The sequence below is a fragment of the Pteropus medius genome, unplaced genomic scaffold (genome assembly GCF_902729225.1).
Source record: "Pteropus medius unplaced genomic scaffold, Ma_sr-lr_union100, whole genome shotgun sequence".
NCBI classification, from domain to species: domain Eukaryota; kingdom Metazoa; phylum Chordata; class Mammalia; order Chiroptera; family Pteropodidae; genus Pteropus; species Pteropus medius.
In genome coordinates, this window is record NW_024354499.1 from 1,638,625 (window position 1) to 1,646,510 (window position 7,886).

Genomic DNA, 7,886 nt, shown 5'->3' on the forward strand with positions numbered 1-7,886 from the left:
ATGGGTGAGCTATTAACCCTGTAAAAGGCAACCGGCATGTGTTTAAGATATAGTTGGCGAGGATGGCCAAGAGGAAGGATCTTCAATAAAAGATTATTGGCAGAGTCCTCTGTCGGAAACTGCGGAGTTTAGATTTGCATAGTAAGCGTGATTAGAAAGTCTTCAGGCAGAAGTCGGTTGACAGATCCTGATTTTGGAAGCAAAAGGAGACCAAGAGTATTAGGGCTGTACTGGGAATGGCTTCAGAAAGCGGAGAGTGAACTCCTGCTTCAGCACCACCCAGGTGGATAGTACCAGGGCCAGTGAGCACACCTGGGGGATGGAGAAACGGGTCAAAAGGGAAGGGACGGGGCTGTTTGCTAGTTTTTGTTTACCCAGCTTAGTACTGCTTTTCTCTAGAAATAGCATCATCTCGAAAGTGATTTATTTCCTACATTATTCTGCAAAAATAAAAATAAATCCACTTTAACTCTCATTATGCAATTGTTTGCAATGTTCCCTACACTATTCTGACTAGCATTAAATTCTGTAGGGCGGCAAAATTTTGTGCGTTATTCGCTTCTCTGACATGGGATAGATTTTCTGACTACACCATAATTGCTGATAGTAAATCACATCCTTCTAAAAAACTGATATATATATATATATATATATATATATATATATATATATATATATATATATATATATATATATATATCTCCCTTACCTATAATGTATTTTGGTTCGTCAAAAAGATTTTGCGGCAGGAGCTTTGTTTCTTCAGATCACCCAATAATGTCTATCATAGTATCTTCCGCAAAGGGACTCTTCAAGTATTTGCTGATTTAACCAAGTTGTTCTGACTTCACCAGAAAAGAAGGAGTAAGATTAGAGGGAATGGCTTGAAAACGTTCCTGGTTTGGTCAAACTACTTTTTGAGTTTGGCAAAATTTTAAAAAATTTAAAATTTTGTATAGTGGTTCAGCCCAGAAGCACTACAATGGGACTTGTTAAAATTCCCGCTCTACCACTTTGTCAGCTGTGTGACCTTGGGTAAGTGTCATTACTTCTTGGAAACAGTTTTCTCATCTGTAAAATAGGTGTGGGAAGCAGATGCTATCTCTCTGGTAGGGTTGTTGTGAGAATCAAATGAGATGATGCACATTCTAGCACCTGACTCTATTAGCTATTAGCGGTTGTTACTAAGTGGAAATGCAACGTCAATAAACACATGTAAGGATGCTTAACCATCTCTAGTAGAAGAGTCAGATGAATACAAATTAAATCAGTATTATCAAAACTACTTTTTGAGTTTGGCAAAATTTTAAAAAATTTAAAATTCAGTGTTGGTAAAGACATAGGGAAATCAACACTGTTATAAGCTGATAGAAAAACATAACTGCTACAGCTTTTATTAAAAGTAATCTGAGGAATGTATCAAAAGTTTTAAATTATATATATAATTATACACATGTAATTAAGCATACACACACACACCCCCTGAGTCAGCAATCCTACTTTTAAAAACCCATTCTTCAGAAGAAATAAAGGCATCATTACATTGGATATATGTAATATGGATGTTTATTGTAGCATTGATTGTAAAAATCAAAACAAAGCATAAATGAATGTCAAATAAGTAAATGGCTGAATAAGTTCTCGTATACCATACTATAGAATTCATGTTACTGTTAAATAATAAATTATATGTTGTATTGGCAAACACATATGCTAAAATTGTTAATGATACAAGTGGGTGTCTACACAGTGGCAAACTGTGGAAACCCAAGGGCAGGCAGTTTTGTCTGTCTTGGTTACTGTTGTATCCTCAGCATGCACAGAACAGTGCCTGGCACATAGTAGTGCTCCATAAATATTTATTAAATTGAATTTCTGCCCTCGTTTTTAAATATGTTCACATGTAAATTCTCCCATATCTTGAAAAGTAATTAGATCTGTATGATTTACCTGGAATAATGTAAAGAAAAAAATTCCAATTGCAAATAATATTTACAGTATGATGGTATTTTAAAACATTAAAAAATTTAAAACCACATATATCTGTATATGTTTTTATTAGCAATTTTATAAGTATTAGAGGGAACATGACAAACAATGATTATTCTGGTGGATGGGGGCTGGAAAGAGGGTGATACTCTTTTGGAATTATTTTAAAATCTATTTGGAAACTTTCCTTTTTTTCTCAACTTTTTGTTCAGCAATCCCACAGTCTCAACCCATTTTCCACTTGTGTATTGAAGAGGGTTGGACGCAGAGTAAGATGGCTTCAGTTCGAATCCTGGCTTGGCTACCAATTGGTTTCTTTATGCAAAGAACTTAAAATCTTTGCATTTTGATTTTCATTATTTTAAAATGGGAGTTAAAACACTTCCTTCCCAACATCGTGAAAACTAAGTGAGAAAATGAAAAGCGTTAAAAACAATTACTTTTCAAATATGAGGCGCTGCTAATGCTGGGCAATATATATTGGGAATAACATTTACAGAACCATGAAATGCAGCTTAAAATGGAATTAAAAAATGTAAAAGTAACTGAATAACTTCTCATCAGTGATACAAATGTGCAAAGATTATGGAGTCTAATGGATCTGTGTCTGTATCTTAATTCAGCTGAGAACAAGCTAGGTGGCCTTGAACAAGCCAGGTGACCTTGAACAAGCCAAGCTGCTTAGCCTCTCAGTGCTCCAGTGTTTTCATTTGTACAATGATGGTGGTAAAATAGATCATGTTCATAGAACCAAAGGAAATTATGTAAAACATACAAAAGCATCAGTCACATATTGACATTCAATGCATTGTAGCTATTTTTATTTAAAAATATACTTACTATATTTTTAAGGTAGCTAGCATTATGATCTCAAATTGATGACCCTAAACATTGTCTGTCGACAAGGCAAACATTATTATCACTCTTTTGGAAGTTGGTAAATTAAGCCCAAATGAATGGTGGGGCTTGGTAAGGGAATCAGGTTAATATCCTACTGTCCCAGTCTCTGGAACAGCCTTCAAAAATAATCAGTGTTATGACATGGGATGTGTGTGTGTGTACATACAAATAAAATCCAAACCCAGCACAGGTTATTTTCTTTTTATTTAATCTATGTTCAGGTACAGTTTAATATCTGCAGAAATTATTTATTTTTATTTTTAAATAAGTGTCAATGATTTTATGATGTGCCAGACTCCTTTCTTTCTGCCTCAAGAATATCTTAGTATCATAGATCTCAACCAGTTCACTGTACATTTATGTTAGGATTCCCCTCCTCATTTGATTTGCTAGACTTGAAAACAAAGGTATCTTCCTGGACCAGTTCTGAAGAATCTAGGTCCTACTTTAGGCCCAAGGGATTTTGTACCCATGGTGATGAGCAGCAGGCCTCCTGTTTGTTTGCTAGACTCTTGGGGGAATCCGGTTCCCTCCTCACACAGTTACCGTGCAGACTCTGGTTCAGTGATGGCAATCCTGACATCAATTCTTGCTTGTGTTTGTTCAGGATCAATTTAGCATAGGAATTTATATCCAAATAAAACTGGCTGTTTCCTGCCATAGATATTATCTGTGAATAACCAGGACAGCAGTACTCACTTTTTCTCCATGAATGTGAATATTCAATTAAAACTAGATTCCATAGAGATGGCTTCCCACTCTTTCTGATATTGATATAGAACCTAAAAAAAAAAAAAAAAAAAATTGGTAGGCTATACTAAAGGCATTAAGTACAATCACCCTTATATAATCATCACCAATATCCATCTCCAGAACATTTTCATCTTCCCTAGCTCAAGCTCTGTACCCATGAAACACTAACTTTCCATTATCCCCTCCCCGCAAGCCCCTGCAATGCTATATCGTTGCATCTTGTTCTTTCATTTCTTGCTCTTTTCATTCAGGCCCCTGATCAAATGTTAGCTCATTAGAGAGGCATAAAATTAGCATCCTATGCCTTCACCCTACTAAATTTTTTTCAGAACACTTATCACCATCTGGAATTATAAAATACACATTTACTTGTCTACTTGTACTTTGTTTACCCAACCAACATAGAAATATCTTTAGGGAAGAGATTCTACCATATCTACAACTTTATTCCCAGTACTTAGAATAAGCCTAGCAAATTGTAGGTGCTCAATATTTGTTGAATGAATCAATCAATAAATTAAGTCTTCAGAATTATTTGTAATTGTCCCATCCTTCAAAGTTAAGACAAATCTTGCCTTCTCCTTAAAGCAGTTACTAACTAGCCCAGCCCTCACCAATACTCACTTCCTCTGAAGTCTTACAGCAATTATGGTGCAGCTTACTCACAAATAATTGAAATATTAGGGGCAACAGTGGACTGAGAGAGGAGAAGATGAACATGGTTAACCCAAAATCATAATAAAAATAGAATTAGTTGAAGTCTAGTACAATATTAATATAATACTTATAGTGCACTCAATATTTTAGAACATATTTCCTCCTCTGTAGATTCCCTCCAAAAGGCAATGGTGATAGAACTACTTTTAAGGGACACTGAATGTTAGACGCATTGCCTGACCAAAAAAATGGCCCAAAGTTATTCATTTTTAAATAATACGATAAAGCCAATAAAATGTGAGCTTATCACTGAACAAACTGTTTTTTTAAAGGAATTCCATATATTCTACCTGCAGGCTGAGATATTGATCACAATTCTAATTTTGTTCTGTACTCCCCTCCCCAACCATTTTCCATCTTCATGCTGAACAATAACTGTCATTTCTCAGAGTTTACAAACATGGTTTCCATGTATTATACTTAAGTCATTTTAGTCACTGCCATTTTCTTCAACATGTTCTCTGAAGAAATTTTTAAAAGTGACCGTTACTTTATTTTTACTCTGTTAAATGTATGTGACAGAATACAAGTCTCTTAATATTTTCCCCCTTCCAAATTTTCTGTTTGTTCAAATATTTCAAAAATTTTTTCAATCTCAAGATGCTGACATTTTGATTACTAAAGTTATATTAATAATACTTAAACTTTTAGATGTTCAATGACAGAGTATAACTCAGATTTTCACAGAACAGTGACAGAATGTCAGGCTGTGGCACATTAATATAGGTTGTATCTAATTGGTGAGGGGTTTAATTGGTGAGGGGCTTAGCATATGGTTATAACCAATAGAGTCTTTAACATGCAAGCATTGTGGCAATTTTAATTTTTTTCACAAGTGCAATACTACTTTTTAAATGCACTTTAGCTGAAAACCATTTAACACACAACCAGATAATTGGTAATTGAGTACTATAATAATTATATTTATATACTCTCATATAATTCTCTAATTTTTTATATGTCTTTTGTTTCAATCAGGCCATAATTTATTTCCTATTATTTTATTTATACTACAACACCTAGCACAGTTGATTGAGCCAGGATTCATTTGCAAGTGGTTGTAAGTAAAGAAACTCAATTCTAACCAGCTTGCGGGGAGACCATCTGGATATATTATGTAACACAAGGAAGCCTCAGTGAAGCAATACATACGAGAGGAAAAGATCAGCTGGACCTCAGAAATAACTGGAACTAGAACCTTTAGAACCAAATAGTTGGAGAGAGAGAATAGTTTCTCCAAATAAAGAGGTGGTGTTTCTCAAAAAAGAACCAGTGAAGGTGCTGGGCAGGCAAAAGGAGAAATAAAAACAAAAATAAACGATGGAGGAGGAGTTTGAGCTGAGATGGTCTAAGTCCAGTGCCTAAACTCTGAGCACAGTGCCTGGCAATCCTATCACCACTGACAACCCTTGTTAAGCTAGTCAAATTTGGCTTCCTACGTGTAATAACCTTGACTCTGTCTAATCTTATAGAAGTCATAGCTTATGAAGTTCAAAGACCAGACAGAACTTTTTAATGACCTCTTGAAATTTATCCTACGATTAGAGTTCTCTGATTAAGAAACAAATTGAATAAAGGAAATTAGAGTGTCTGGATATTTCCCACTTCCTGACCCTTACCTGTTTCTCGTCATGTACACATGTGCCCACATGCTCAGGTGCCTGAGCATACCCTCAAAACTGAAACAGAATACACAATCTCAATACTTTTCTAAATGTATAGAAGGTTTCATGAACATTAAGAAATTCTCATACCCTAAAATCAAGAAATGCAGTGAGACAGTTTCCTGCTAATGATGATTGGCCTGGCTCCAAGCTTCTGTCAGGATCATGTGATTGGCTTGGCAGAGTGACCATTATTTTCTTGTTTTTCCTGCCTTATGCTTTACAAAATATCATCTTGAATAATCACAGGACCCGTAATACTGATGAGTAAGAAGTGATAAACAGTGGAATAGATTATTGTGCATTATAAAGGAAAATCAGGTGACTGAAAATCAAAGCACAATTCCCAAGGGCAAAATTGTCACCTAAAATGCAATATACTGTCTGAAAAGATACAAGAAAGTGTGATCGAGGAGAGTTGGAGAGTTACATAACAGGTTAAGAAGCAGCAAAAAAACTTTTACTTTTTTCTTGAGATGGAAAGATGCTATTAAACCACTAGATTCTGAAAATATGACCAGTGTTTTGTGGAAAATAATATGCAGAGAATTTTTCCCCTCTTTTTTTCACTAGTTTCATATTTGGCATAGACATTTCAAAAGATGGAATAAAGTCTTAATTTCAGGGAGTGTCTGAGTACAGCAAGGTTCATGGACGGGGCACTCAGACAAGGGATTAGGTTTTGAGTCAGAGAAGAGGGGTCTTAAAGAGCAACAATATATGAGAGACTAGTGTTAGGAACCGACAGATTTTGGTCTAACATAGGTGCTGTACTACTTACTTATGGATGTATAAAAAATTACCCCAAAACGTAGCAGGTAAAAACAGTATACATTTGTTATCTTACAGTTTTTTAATTTTATTATCTTACAGTTTAATGAAGGTGGTCAGGAGTCCAGGAGAGTTTAGCTGGGTGATTTTGGTGCAAAGTCCCAAACGCTCAAGCTCTTAGCTGTGGCTGCCAACATATGAAGGCTTGATTGGGGGTGGGGGTCTGCTTCCAAGATCTGAGGGAGAAAGGTGAGGGAGGAGAGAGAGAGAGGGAATGCATCCAAGATAGAAATCACAGTCTTTATAACTTCATCTTAGAAGTGATGAACCATCACTGCTACCATAAACTACTGTGATGTGGGAGGGGACCACACGAGGGGTGACTACCAGGAGGTGGATATCACTGGGGGCCAGCTTAGAGGCTGGGTTCAATAAGTACAAAAGCATTTCTTAAGATTGTTCTCCCTAAGAGATGTCAGATCAAATAAGAATCTTTGTAATGATGAAGCCCTCCAAAAGCACAGACAGTTTTTGTTTGAACAATCAGCTTTTTTTTTTTTTAAGTGATTCCTGCACTGCAAATATTTTAAACATGGGTCCTCAAATTGTAGCTCTTGAGGCTAAATTTAATTCTGCCTAATTTTTATGGCCTATGAACTAAGAATGATTTTACATTTTTAGATGGTTGGAAAAAATTTAACAAATTTATATTTAAAGACATGAAAATTATGTGATTCAAATTTTAGTGTCCATAAATAAAATTTTATTGGAAAATGGCTATACTCATTTGTTGAGGCATTGCCCAGGCTGCTCTTGTACTAAAATAGCAGAGTTGAGTAATTGCAGCAGACACTGTATGGCCTACAAATTCTAAAGTATTTACTATTTGTCTCTTTACTTACAAAGTTTTCCAATCCCTTGACTTAAAAGCACATTTTATGTAAATTTAAAATTTACATTTTAAATGTCTTTGTTATTTATAAATGGTAAAGGATATAAAGAATTTTTATTGATAAGAGTATGTCTTAGTGATTAATATTTGTATAATGAAATAACATTGTTAAATCTTATAGGCCCTCTGATATTGCTATA